This window comes from Eptatretus burgeri, chromosome 5 (genome assembly GCF_056783735.1).
Source record: "Eptatretus burgeri isolate ZD-2024b chromosome 5, Ebu_testis_v1, whole genome shotgun sequence".
Classification (NCBI taxonomy): domain Eukaryota; kingdom Metazoa; phylum Chordata; class Myxini; order Myxiniformes; family Myxinidae; genus Eptatretus; species Eptatretus burgeri.
This window is the reverse complement of record NC_140965.1, coordinates 101,728,990-101,744,295: the sequence shown is the minus strand read 5'-3', so window position 1 is coordinate 101,744,295 and position 15,306 is coordinate 101,728,990.

Sequence of the window (15,306 nt, the reverse complement as noted above, 5' to 3'; positions counted from 1 at the left end):
AGTTGGGGATAACACGAGCGAGAACCTTATATGCCCCGATAAAGGATCTCATTCCCCTGGCCTTCTCAGGAGCTGAACAAGTGGAGAGCGTAGCCACACGATGTGGGCTGGCCTGGATAGTACCACGAGACCAGATCCATCCGAAGATGATGGTGCTCTTAGGACATACAGTATAACTGTTTTCGTAGCAGAGAGGTGGAGTCGGCATTTATACAGAGCATGTAAAACCATTCTCCAGTTTTGGAGGAGCTCGTCCACTGTGTCCCCACTGCAATAGAGGTCGTCAGCGAGTTTAGCGACGGTCCCCTTCTCGAAGAGATCACCAAGGACGCGGCACATGAGTTCTTTGAGTGCTGTCTCTGATCCAGGCATTCCCATAGCAGATCTGGTATGCACACGTATTCCACGGAAGGGTGTGGCTACACAGCAGTACTTCATGGACTGGCGGGATAATGGAATTTGGTAAAAGGCACTCGTAAGGTCGGTAGTAATTAGATACTTCCACTGAGAAACTTTGTGCAGGACGGAATCTACTTTTAGCATAAGAGAGGGTTGGGGCTTACTGTACCGGCCCACATCAGCAAAGGCCATTACTAACGAAAACCGCCACTGGGCTTCTTGACCAAGAATGAGGGATTCAGATATTCCACTGCAATCCCCATGTCCTCAGGGTGAGCAAAGATTCTAAGTTTTTCCAGGTCATCAAATTTGTGTTGTAATTCACACAGCTTATCATGCGCATATTGTACTGGGCGTAGTGGCGTGCGCCTGTAATCCGGCTACTTGGAGGCTTGGGTTGGAGGATCGCTTGAGGACGGGAGCTCTGCGCTGGGCCGCGCTATGAGAGGGTGTAGGGCAGCGCGGAATCATGGCGAAACCCAATCCTTATCCCTGTGTCGTAAGAGGCGACCAGGGTTGCGTCAGGAAGGGCATCCGGCGTAAAACCTGTGCCAAATCAGTGTGCAGATCATAACGGATGTTATCCTCAAAACTAACAAACTATTTTGAGGGTTTTAGACCTCACCCACCATTGCAGTTTTCTCCCTGATAATACATTAATCTTTCCTGTAGTGATAGTATTGCGGTTCTGAAAACTGCATGCCTCCAAGGCATTGGCATCCATCATAGAGTGGTCCCCAGACAGTTATTTCATTAATATACATGCTATGAGACCTTTCCCTCATGTCTAATGGGTCAAACGGGACGAAGTGCGTTGTGTGGATCTCATAGATAGGTCTGATTATATCTCTATCTTCATTACACCTCTCTTCCTCTTATTCCTGAAATAAATCCAAGCAGGCACCGCACCCAGACGGCTGCCTGTGAAAACCACAGCAACACCCCCCACTATAAGAATGCGTCCTCGTGGAGGCCAGAAAAGCAGCAACCACGTGATGCAAAAACCCGCCGATGCAAGATACGGTGTCGAAGGGAAGAGTAGAACCATACATTAAATCCCAACACTGTGCAAGAGTGCTCTTTTCAACCCTAATTATATCCAATCTTTTCCGTCAATCCATGGCACAGATCAGGGCTGGCACCACGCTCAGGCAGCTGCCTGTGAGGATCACCACTGTGATAAACTAGAACGGGCACTCATAGAGCGCATACCTTCGCCGCCACTAATTCTTTTGTTCTTGGTATGAGTGTGGGGAACTGGTTTCATATGAATGGTCTTATGACACAAACCACATATTTATAATGTCATGACCCCCTCCCCCCCGACTTTCGGGAGCGACGGACGAAACAACAATCAACTAATGTCGTTTTGGCGAGTCTTCACTCGCAAGCGCGGTGAATACAACGTTTCAACAAGAGAAGGTAATCTCGTTTGATGCTGGTTTCATGCAAATCGAATAAGAATTGACTGAGTTGTGCCGAAAACCGCATATTTTTCAAGGGCGTGACCCCCCCCGACATTTTACCCCAACCGGTGACATGTGTTATGACGTCATTGTGTCACAAGATTGGGCATTAAATTCTGAACATTTTGGTGCTGGGTTCATGTAAAGCGGACAAGAATTGACCGCGTTATGACAAAAACCGCATATTTTTCAAGGTCGTGACCCCCCTGACCTTTGACCCCTAACCGGTAGCAAGAGTATTGGCGTCATTGTGTCATATTGCATATCACAACATGAGGCGTTGAATTCTGAACATTTTGGCGTTAGTTGCATGCAAATTGAATAAAAATTGACCGTGTTATCGTAAAAAGACGATTTTGACCTTTTCGTGACCTTGACCTTGACCTTTGACCCGAACGATCCCAAAATCTAATCGAATGCTTCCTGCCTAATAACCAATCATCCCACCAAATTTCATGCAATTCGGTGTAATACTTTTTGAGTTATACGAATCACAAGATTACAAATACATAAATAAATAAATAAATAAATACATACACGCCGACCAAAACATAACCTTTTGCAGAATGCGAAGGCAATAACCGCATGCACGATAGCGGACCCGCGCGCAGCCCCATGATATTTACCATCGCACAATATGGGGTCACGCATAGTGATCCTCTTCACTCGGGTCTGCACGCTGATTAAAATGGCATATTACCATCGCACTGTACGGGGCACGAATAGCGCACCACTTTGTTCGGGTCTGTGCGTTGGTTCACAACGGTGTCTTACTGTCGATCTTCGCTCGCCACCGTAGCCACCAATATCTCCTACGGATGGCAGACACCCTCCCGCACCTTTGCCTCAATGCAGCCGCCACCAAGCAGAGGCATGCTGTACGGCCTAGATCGCTTGGGCCACAGGGCGTATGGATGAAGCAAGCGCATTGATCAGTGCCAATCAGGTGCACGAGCGGCCCTTGGCCAGTCACCGGAGCACGGCCCGGGGGTTTGGTGCAAAGCGATTCATTCAATTCCACAGCTCGGCGATGTCTCACCGGATGTAAAATAAGGCCGCTCCTGGCCGTGGCCCAATGGGAGCGCCAAATTCGGGTGATGACGCACGTTTCGGGGGCGGCGTCATATCCTGCACCACAGGCCTGTAAAGGACAGATTTTGAAGCCGTGCATAGTTGGCGTGGTCATCTTCATCCTCTTTGTCTGGCCTTAGATCGAGCTCTGCATATCCCTGCTGCTCCACAAGTCCCATCTGCCACTCCGCCCACTCGCTCTCGATCTCCGCCTTCTCCACCCACTTGCCGCTGGTTCCACGAACCCACCTGATTCCGGCTGCCTCTCGCTGCTGGACAACCCACTCACCGGTGGCTCCACCTATCGCCCGCCGTCCCTCATGCCTGATGGTCTCACCCATTCTCTGGATCGGCGCAGAGCTGTGCCGGTACCACTGTGCAGGCACGGTAGCCAAGCAGGAGATGATGTGCCAACTCTCAAGTAGGTATCGTTCAGCGGAGCATCCCCCCAAAACGTACTGGGTGGTATGGTCGGTCAACTGTGCAAGGTATTATGAGACCGTTAGCCTCATCTCCTCTCCTTTCTTCTCAATAGCTCGTGTGTGAGTGTGTGTGTGTGTGTGTGTGTGTGTGTGTGTGTGTGTGTGTGTGTGTGTGTGTGTGTGTGTGTGTGTGTGTGTGTGTGTGTGTGCGCGCCAGTCCAAGCTTTAAGCTAACATTACAAAGGATATATCGGTATCAGTCAGCTCTGTGTCTGCTTTGTAAGTTGCTTGCCTTGCTGTCGCACCCCACATTTCTTTCTCCATAGTTTTCCTCACCTGCTTGTAATAAATCCTTTTGTAGAAATGTTCCCAGCTCGTTTTTGTCTTTTCTTTCATTGATCCAGCATGGTCCGTATCCTAGCCTAGACGGGACTTTATTCCCAATGATCAGTTCTTCCAGCCGGTACATCCTTGGCAGTATCGCTCGGCTGCATCTGACCCGGTAAGGTGACCGGGTTCGGAGAAGGCGTAGCGACGGCGTGTGCCCCGGTAATGAGGTCAGGTCAGGTATGGGAGCATGCGCCAGAACAGCGCGTCGCTGCGTCCACTTTCTGCCGGTACTCCAGGGGCCTCCGTCTGGCCATCCCCCAGGCAGATGCCAGGCCCATCCCCATCCCCTTGAGATGATGGTCAACCTGCTGCAACCATGAGGCACGTGGTCGGCCCACTGGCCTCCTCCACTCATGAGACTCCCTCACTGAGAGAATCTGGTGAGCAGGATCAGCGTCAGGAAAACGAGCCACATGTCCATACAGCCGCAACTGACGCTCACGGACTATGCAGGTAACAAATCTCATTTGAGTCTCTCTCAACAACCGCTCGTTGTACACAAAGTCCGACCAGCGACAGCCAAGGATTCTCCAAAGAGAGCTGGTACCAAAGGAATTAAGTCTCCGCCTCAGATCCCTGGTCAGAGTCCAAGTCTCACATCCATAGAGCAAGACTGGAAGCACCAAGGACCTGAAGACTCGAACTTTGGTCCTCCCGCACAGGTACCGGCAGCGCCACACCCCATTATCCAGTGAATCCATGACTCCCCAGGCCCGACCCAGACGTCTATTGACCTCTGACTCACAGCCAGCAGAGACATGAATATCACTGCCAAGGCAAGTGAATCTCTCCACGACCTCAACATCCTCACCACAAACAGGCACAGACAGGACAGCAGTATCCAAGATGTCATTGAAAGCCTGGATCTTAGTTTTGACGCAGGAAACCCGTAATCCCGCGGCTTTGACTCCTCATTTAGCACCCCGAGGGCCCCCAAAAGAATATCCAAAGTCTCCGCAGAGATGAATGCATCATCTGCAAAATCAAGGTCAGAGATCTTGACATTCCCAAATGATGCACCGCAGCTTGATCTCTCCAACATCCTCCCCAGAATCCAGTCCCTACAAGTGCTGAAAAGTGTGGGGGCAAGTACACATCCCTGACAAACTCCAGTAACAACTGGAAATAAGTCAGAGATGGTACCACCACATCTCACAGCACTCTCAGTACCAGAGTAGAGTTCAGACATCAGATCGATCAGTTTTGGTGGCACCCCACGAAGACCTAGAATCCTCCAGGGGGCATCCCGATTCACTGAATCAAACGCTTTACAGAAATCAGCATAAGCTGCAAGCAACCTCTGCTGAAACTCTCATCTTCATTCGGTGAGGACCTGAAGAGCAAGGATAAGGTCAATCGACCTCTTTGGTGTAATGCCTGACTGATATGGAAGATGGTGCTCAAGCAGATGGTGGCGAACCCTATCAAGAATTATCCGAGCAAAGGCCTTGCCCAGCACTGAGAGCAGCGTAACCCCTCAGTAGTTGTTGCAGTCTTGGCGATCACCCTTCTCTTTCCAGAGAGGGACAACAAGGCCCCTCTTCCAGTCAGTTGGGATGATGCCTGTGTTCCAGGCAGAGCACAGAACTGAATGCAACAACACGAGTGCAGCATTTCCACCAGCCTTGAAGTTCAGCATGGATGCCACAGATCCCTGGAGGTTTACCCCATTTCAACCAGTTCACCACAGCCTGTGTTTCCACAAACGAAGGTGGACCACAGTTGATTGAAGGGTCAGCAACAGGTATTGTAACACCCCTGATATCAAACTCGACAGCTGGTGGATCAGCCTGGTACAACCGCTCAAAGTAACCCGCCCAGCGGGCCTTCACTTCGGACTCCTCTGTCAAGAGCTTACCACCCTCTGTTCTAACTGCAGTACACCGAGGGATGGGCTTGGATGAACGAAATAAGTGAATTCCCCTGAAAGCAGGACAAGAATCACGACCACAGGTGATGCTCTACCCCCTCACAGATTCCTCGCACAAATGCCTCTTTGTCCACCCTGAGCACACGTACAGTTTTACGCCTCAGCTCCCTGAACAGCTTAGCTCTGCCATTCAGCCTGCCCCTGCGACTCTGCTCAATGCTATCCAGTGTCACTTGAGAGACAAAATTCTTCTTTGCCCTACGGTGAGTTCCAAGACATCCACCGGCAACATCAAGGACGGTGGTCTTGAAGGCACTCCACAACTCTTCAGGATCTTCCAAAGCACCCAGACCCCCAAAATTTCCACTGAGCCTGTTCGCAAACTTCTCACGTACCCTCTCATCCTTGAGCTTGCCAACATCCAACCTAGGCTGGGATGGTACCATTCTCCTGGATTTAAGGTGCAACTTAAGAGTTGTTACACCAAGCCGGTGGTGAGTATTGAGGAACTGAGCACTCCGGTAGAACCTGCAGTTCTGGATCATCCTCCAGCGACCATCAATGAGGACATGGTCAATCTCCTTTGCCACACCACCAGCGTTGGAATACAAAGTCCAGCGATGAGCTTGTGGGCGCTGAAACCATGAACCGGCCACCCTAAGTCCATGGCTTCTTGCAAAGTCAAGGAACTTCGTGCTATTCCGGTTCACAGTTCCAAACCCATGGGGACCAACACACACCTCATAACCATCCCTATCAGTTCCAGTCGATTCATTGAAATCCCCCAAGACTCGAAGTGTATCTCATCTGGGGCACTGATCAACCACAGACTCGAGCGTGGCGTAGAATGCATCCTTCACGGTGAGGCCACTCGCCTCAATCGGAGCATAAACAGAGACCAGGCAAATGACACCCAAGGAGTGAATCCTTCATCTCATAATACGCTCATTGACCGGTGTTACCTCAATTATCATTTGAGTCACCTTATTGGACACAGCTACGGCAACTCCTTGGGTATGGTAACCATCACAGCGACCAGACCAATAGTAGGTGTAACCACCCGCCATGATCTCTCTGCAATCTGGTCTCCAAACCTCAGAGAGTTCTGCAATACCGATGTCCATACGCTTAAGCTCAGATGATAACAGAGACAGGTGATCATCCTCTCTAAGGGATAGGACATTCCAGGCACCCACCCAAAGGGACCGCCTCAGGTTAACCCAAGGAGACCGCCGTCTGTTGGACGACACCCCAACACCACTCCGACACACTCTCCCGTAATCTGACCCGGGAATCTTACCCCGTGGTTTCCCTCATCATCAAATATTGGGGGCCCCAAAGGCTTTGCCCCAATCCCGTCATCCGGTGAGCTGCCCTGCGAAGGGAAGCTGCACAGAAGGTACTTCCACTGAGTGGGTTTTCAGATTTCTTTGCGTTTTTGTGTTGTGCGGAATAAAGGGTTTTACGGTGGCCGGAGTGCAAATCCTGCAAACAACCTCCAAATAAGAAGTAACCCAACTGCAGGAGGATGTCCACAGACACAGTTCAGCACTAGATATGGATGGCCGTTGGCTCACAAGAAGCTCCTCCGCCCTTTGATTAACTCGCGTGTAATTAGATCACGTGATTGATTAGGTAACCGATTGAGACGGAGGACCCTAAGTCATGTGGTTGAGTTATTGGCGTTCACGGTCGGTTCGCGACCCGCCACGTTACGGAATTATCTGTGTGTGATGGCCTGCGATTCCGGGGAATCTGGTGGGAACCCAAGATACTGTAGCTTCCCCCCCCCCCCCATTGTGGTCTTCTCACCCCAACCCCTGGCCGCAACAATATTAAATAGATTTTTCTTTAACGTTTAACTATTTCCAATCTAAACCTCCAGATAGTAAGCTCATGATTGGATCCCATGTTCATGTTCTGAATTCTATCCGATGTAATTGAAGACCTTTCCAAGAATTGACTTTGCAGGTAGGCACAGTTAGGAATACAATAACAAGGAATTCTAGGGCTGGCAGTAATTAGAAATTATGATGGTGAGTTTGTATTTTTTTATTCTCAAAATCTACATTATAAAAGGAGCCGTGTCTGTCTGTCCTCCTCTAACTATTGAACGTATTAACATATTTCAACTAGAACGGGCACTCAGTAGAGCGCATACCTTCGCCGCCGCAACTTTTTTCTGGACACATTTGAAAAACGTCCATGACATCACAACCGTCAGTCCGATTGACGTCAAATTTGGTGTGTAACCTCCTTGAAGGCAGTCCAACAAAATGGAATGATAAACACTGATAAATTAAAAAGTTGAAAAATGACGTCATATTTTGACGCACTTCCGGGGACGTCACGTCCAATCGGGGACTACCATTCTGAAAGCTCGTAGTTCACTGAACGTTTTAACGTTGGTTTCATGTCAATAGCTCTATTAGATCTGAAGCTATGCCTACAAGTATATTTTGACCTTGAGTGTGGCCTTGACCTTGACTACAGAGTTAATTGGCAAAACCTGTACATCAATAAACAGATATTTTGGTACTGATCCTAATGCCTGGATTTGGGAGACTTTATAAATTTGCTTTATAAATTATATAGATATTTGAATGTAAAATATCAGGACATTTTAGCCACAATTGAAAAACGTCATGTTCAAACATCAATGACGTCATAACGGTCAGTCCGATCAAAGTCAAATTTGGTGTGTGACGTCCTTAAGGTAAGTCCTACAAAACGGTATGATCAAAACTGATGAGATCGAAAATTGAAAATTTACGTCATCTTGTGACTTCATTTAGACGCACTTCCGATGACGTTACGTCAAATCCGACACTACATATCCAAAAGGTATCTCGTCATGGAACACTATGGCGGTGGTTGCATGTCGATAGCTGTATTATGAAGGAAGTTATGCTCAAAAGAGTTTTTGACCTTTTCATGACCTTGACCTTTGACCCGATCGCTCCCAAAATATAATCAAATCGTCCTTGGATAATCACGAATCATCCCACCAAATTTAATGCAATTCGGTTTAATACTTTCTGAGTTATGCGAATAAAAAACAAACACACATATTCACAAATAAATAAATAAATAAATACACAGCGACCAAAACATTACCTTTCGCAGAATGCGAAGGTAATAAATCAAACGACAGTGGATTCAGGGAACTCCTGGTAAGGTTTATGATGATAGCTTCCCCCTGAGCTGTTAGGTCGTTTGTGTGTGGTTATATCATGGGCATAAGTGGCGTAACTGCAAACGCCAACTTGCGCTGCTGGATATCCACGTACAGAGGGCAGGATCTCCCAAGAATCCTTTTTTTGTTCTTGAGTCATAGATTTATAGCCATCACAGTAAAGATTGGTATTTCCGTCAATGAAGCAAAGGGTCTTATATGCTAGTATATCTTATAAAAGGTCATCAAGGAAGAGCGCATACCTCCACCATGCTGAACAGTTTACGTTTTGTATCTCATTGTTCGGCTGGATCTATATCCAAACCTGAACCAAAATCTAATCGGCTTGTCCTTGTCACATACCCAACTCATCCACCTGGTCACAAGTTTTTGAAATATCATGCTTTATATAGTTTTTGGTTCCATCCCTCAATGGTGAAGAATCACTGAATTTTGTTTTTAATTCTAGGATTCAGATTAAGATCTTCACCAAATTCTAATAAATTTGTCCTTGTCACACACCCAACCCATCCAACAAAATTTGTCTGAATCTGTCCATAACTTTTTGAGATATCCTGCTAACAGCCAAACAAATAAACAAACAAAGAGACGGGTGTAAACATAACCCCCGTACACCTTCGGTGTTGGAGATTAAAAAAAATACCCAAAACAAACCAGGATAACACGCTCGGAAACCATGAGCGAAATGTTTAACGTATTGTTATGGTTGTGGGGATAGATGGAGGAATTTAATAGGGAATATAACATTGTGTAGAGTTGCTTGGTCCGTGGATGTGTCGGAGGCATCTCGATGTAACTAAGTAGGGAACCTGTGAGCTTAAGTGTCACATGTCACCACACAGGGGGTGGTGTGGTGTTAATTAGCTAGGGAGTAAGAATAAGTTCCCCAGAATGTAATTGCCCCCCTGTGACTTTTCCCGATGTCATTAGAACCAAAACCATGAGGAAAAACAAGCAAATGTGCCGAGCAGGCAGAAGCCCTGCCTCCAAGGGTGACGGCGGGTGAAATCACGCCCCCAAGGCTGATGGGCGTGATGTCAGAAGCTAGCCGAGTAGGCAGAAGCCCCGCCTTCCCAGGTTTCGTGTGAGCAGGCCACGCCCCAGAGGCGGAGGATGAAGAGGCGTGATCGAAGAGGAAGGGTTGGTTGTGCATTTTGGAGAATTGAGGGTGAGCGCATGCCCGAGGAGGACAGCACGGTCCTTGTATTCGTGTTGAGGCGACTTGGCTCAAGGGGTAATGAAAGACGCTGGCCTTTGGATCTTGGTTGGGTCGGTGAGGACGATCGGTGCACAAAGCTGTTGCACTGGGTCTCTGAGCCTTGGTGTGGAGTGCTGCTCATGGATTGCCTGGTGGGCATTTATCCTGCTACGAGAGAAACAACGAGGTGCAATTTTCTTGTGCGCGTCTGCACGTGCGAATAGAGGCGCCTTGATTCCAGATTCTACAAAGACCAGCTCTGGGCCAAACTAAGTATAAGAATACTCAAAAGGAGGGGTTTTCTTTATATTTTGTTTTCCCTTTGTCTGTATTTGAGTCTGCGTGAAGAGGTGCCTTTACTGTAGGATTTATTCACTCCGTTATTATCATTACCTTTTGAATCACTATCCTTTGTAAATCTTTCTTTATCTATCTATATATTACTAAAACTCTCATGTTGTATGTATGTTCCCAAAATACAGCCAAAACGGTACAAGATAGCACAAAAAATTTTGGCCCACCTTACTCACCATTCTCCTGCGGTGTGCAGTATCGAGTTTTGTTCAAATCGCGCACGAAAAAAATTATTAAAAAATCAATTCCCGATTCAGTCAAGTCCTCTTCGGAAGAATTTGATCAATGCAAACAACCTCAGCGGTATAGTTCGCTGGAGCTATCTTTTTTTTCTTTTTCTTTTTTTGAAATGATTTTTTTTCATCAACCGCTGTCAACGGGTTCATGGGTCATCACGTATATTATTAAAACTTTAATCTTGTATGTATGTTCCCGAAAAAGCCAAAACGGTACAAGATAGCGCAAAATTTTTAGGGCCACCTTACTCACCATTCGCCTGCGGTGTGCAGTATCAAGCTTCGTTCAAATCTGGCAGCGAAAAAATATTAAAAAATCAATTCCCGATTCAGTCAAGTCCTCTTCGGAAGAATTTGATCAATGCAAACAACCTCAGCGGTATAGTTCGCTGGAGCTATCTTTTTTTCTTTTTAACCTCCACCATCTTCGAAGATGGATGGAGGTTACTGTTTTCACCCCTTTCTGTTTGTTTGTTTGCTTGTGAACAGTATTACTGAAAAACTCCAACGGATTTCGACGAAACTTGGTGGGGGGGGGGGGGTTGGTATGGTCCAAGGATCATGCAATTAAATTTTGGACTTGGTCCCCCCCCCAAAAAAAAAATTTAGAGAAAAAAAATTATTTTTTTGCATTTCTACATGTTTTAAGTGATTTCCAACCCCCCCCTAAAAAAAAATTGTTAGAGAAAAAAAAATTTTGCAACTTTTTTTTCAACAAAATTTCGATTTTTTTTTTTTTTTTTGCATTTTTGCATTTTTACATGTTTTAAGTGATTTCCAACCCCCCCCCCCCCCCAAAAAAAATGTTGGAGAAAAGAACTATAACTCTCAGCACTGTTGACATATTTAATGAACAAGATATAAGGTTCACTTGAGTGACCCAGCAGTATTGGCGGCGGAGGTTTTGCACTCTCCCGAGTGCTCCAGCTAAATAGCCCCCTCTAGTTCTTTTTTGAAACGATTTTTTCATCAACCGCTGTCAACGGGTTCATGGGTCATCTCGTATATTATTAAAACTTTAATCTTGTATGTATGTTCCCGAAATACAGCCAAAACGGTACACGATAGCGCAAAATTATTTTAGGGCCACCTTACTCACCATTCGCCTGCGGTGTGCAGTATCAAGCTTCGTTCAAATCTGGCAGCGAAAAAAATATTAAAAAATAAATTCCCGATTCAGTCAAGTTTTGGTATGACGATCCATAAAGCACAAGGACAAACCATGTAAAATGTGTTGATATTCATCGAGAAACCGGTTGGCCGAACGATGACTCCTGAGGTAAATGTTCAAATTTTCTTCAAGTTAGTTTGACCACTACATAATATTAAAATTTTGTCTTTTTCATCAACCGCTGTCACAACAGGAACCCAACGGGTTCACAGGTCGTCTAGTTTCCATTAAATGTGGTCCTTTTAAGAAGCTGTACCCATGTATTTGTAATGGGATTTGAGTGTAAGTCCCTCTTGTGCTGTCCTGGTGCTGTGCTCCTCCGCCATTGCGCCCCCTTCCCGCGTGCGCATTAATCTCCGAGTCTCGGCTGTAAGCCTTCAAAGGGAGAAGCTTGGCCATCCATCCAGGTAGGGGTAAAACCCCCTGGACACGACAGTATTTATCTAAAATTCGATATTTTTATGGTATTTTCATCACTTTTGATGGAAAAAAAACTACTCGGTGTACTTTAAACTTGGCACACATCATCTTTAAAGTATTTCCAAAAGAAATGGGACCCAAAGTTCACCATTTTAATGAACATTTTCATTTGATGAGGTGTGCACACCCTGACATTTTTTTCAAGCTAGGAATCCAACTGAGAAATATATTAATTTTTTTCTATTATTTTTTCACTCAACTACATGCATTCCCAAAATTTGAACAAAATTTGAATAATGGGTTCAAAAAATAAAAAATATATTTTAATGGATTTGAGTCCATAATCAAAATAAAAATTAAATGTGTGGCATCACAAAATGTCATTTGGTGATATGACGAACTGGAATTCTCTCCTCGATATTAATGTATGAAGTAAATCGTAACCTTAACAATCCGTTTCTTTGGGGAGAATAAACCTCGGTTTAATAAACCAATTTGAGCCCTGGTAGAACACAAGTAATTATTGATCCTCCTGGGCTGGCAGGATGGTCTAGAGTGGACCCTTTGGGTATGCACACTCACCTCTAATCTGTCTAGCCTGGGTTCGAATCTTGATCCTGACCCAAAACTGTCATCCTGGTGTTTCATAGGCAGGGTGATTCATCAACGTGTCGTCCCTTGGATGGATGTTAAGCTGAGTGTCCGGTCTGCCGGGATATGTTGGTGGACGTTAAAGATCCCATGGTGTCCTTCATGAAAATTAGGGGATCCATCACCAGCACGCTGAACAAATTACTTATTCCTGTCCTAACTAGCAGAGGGTAGCATTGCATAAACCTCAACTAATGATGCTATTGCCATCCTGTAGCCTTGTGCTCCATAATAATGAAGAATAAGATTCATCCTCCTGCTTGCACAATGCCAATAGGCAAGGCCAGTGGAAAAAAAAAAATCGGACAATAAAGTTCCAACTATGGGAATGAGTCATCGAGCTCTCTTTGTCACATACTGATATTCAAGAACCCCTTCGGAAGGTATTTCTGACTGCCCAAGCTCGCAGGAGACTCACAGTACGCACCCGTACGATTAGCGACAACCCAGAGGACATTACTGATCACTATACTAAGTGTGGAGATCACTGGATGAAACATAGAACAATTATCAGTCCTGAAACAGTAAATGATGTTCGGTCGCGCGAACCATAGGTTCCCTCGCTCGCGTGTTCTGTAGCTGCAATCGAACATGTAGTGCAATACATTGGGGGATTACTAAGAGTAAGCACACTGAGCCCACTTTACCTCATCCAAAAGATTGAAAAACATGTCTACGGGAGTACGGGACGACAGAAGGGAATCTGTCAGGCAAACAGAAGAACGATTTGTGCAAAACCAAATATAAAAGTATGAACCTTTTTTTGAATACAAAAATATATCAATAAGTTTGAGTGATACTCAATATTAAGTGAGATTTCAATAGCTTGAATTGATAATTTTTGAAATGTTTATTCTTCAGAAAGACTCCACACCGCAATCGTGTACGCCTCCATTATTGCTACAATATACCGTTAATAGCGCACTCGATTAAATCAGACAAACGCTGTATACATGTTTGCTCTGTGTCGGTGACACAGATCATGCCGACCCGTGATAGTGGTTTTTGTTGACCAACCGGGGTGTACCCGTTCGTGTGGGTCCATCGACGTGACGATTGCATTATTCTCTGGGAAGCTTCAAATTGCATTTCACCTGCATTCAAAGCCTTGTGTTCAGCAGAGGAAACAGGAAGGAGTGAAGGTGAAAATTACCACCATTTTCACCCTTTAAACCGCCATCGTACAGAAAGTGATTAATGGGGGTGGTTGAAGAAGAATATCAACCACTAAAACAAAATCTCAGTTGGTGGTGACGTTACGTTGATGCTCAAGTTGGAGAAAAGGCTTTTTGATCATCACTCTCCCCCAAGATAGATTTTACCCGTCATTTAATAATACACCATATACACACACACACACACACACACACACACACACACACACACACACACACACACACACACACACACACACACCTTCCTTAAAAGCCCCAATTCCCACCTTTCTTGTGGAACCAGCCAAGGAATGTTTTTGGATGGTCATTCATGAACTGGTTGCCCAGACCTGGGCCTGAGATTCGATTTAAGGTGACAGGAACTTGAATTTTTTTTTCGTGGTGACAGTGATATCTCACCGACTCACTACTCTTCACCAAGGACCCTGTGGGACCATTAACGACCACCAACTAATACTGACAGATGGGACACCGAGTTTAATGCCCATCCGAGGGTGTGCCGTCCATCACCATTGATCGTTATGTGATGTGTGAAGTGTTGTCTCTTGACATGAGGACGGTAGTACGTTGGGTAACAATAATGTTACCGTGGGACTCGTGTGCAGTATATTTGGCTGTGAACAACCCATTCTGAACTCCTCAAATTCCCAATTTCTCCCTCAAAGGTCATGCTTTGCATTCAATTTTTGATGTACCATACTCTTTGCAGAGAGAGCATTGGTGCTGCCGAAGCAGTTTATTGGCAAGGGTTATTGAGGGCTTTTCAGCATTGTTTGGCCATGCTCTATCCTTTCAAATGTTGAGTGTCAAGCAAGTAAGCAGCACGTACCATTTTAAAGTTTTTGGTTTGACTCGGCCGGGGGTTTGAACTTCACACCTCCCAGAATTAGAGCGGAAACTCCAACCATAACCCCACCGAGTCTGGTTATGTAAGCAATACCCAACCTCAAAATATACACCTACATATTATGTGAAGAGTACATCATTATTACTGAAAATTGTTTCATCATATCTTGAGGACACCCCCTTGGCTGGATCATGAAATCAGATGCACATCTTCACTTACCCCCTTCCTCCATTAAAATGATCTTCAACCCTTTAGACAAGACATCTTCAAGTAGTGCCACGTAGATTACAAGATACACTGCTCACAAGTGATGGGCAGACTATCGGTGTGATTGTACATCATATGATGAAGGGTTGACAGGCTTTTAACAAGGCCAAGGGAAGGCAAAGTGGGTGTATACCTTTAAATGGAAGTTTGATAACAAACTGTGTGTTATCATT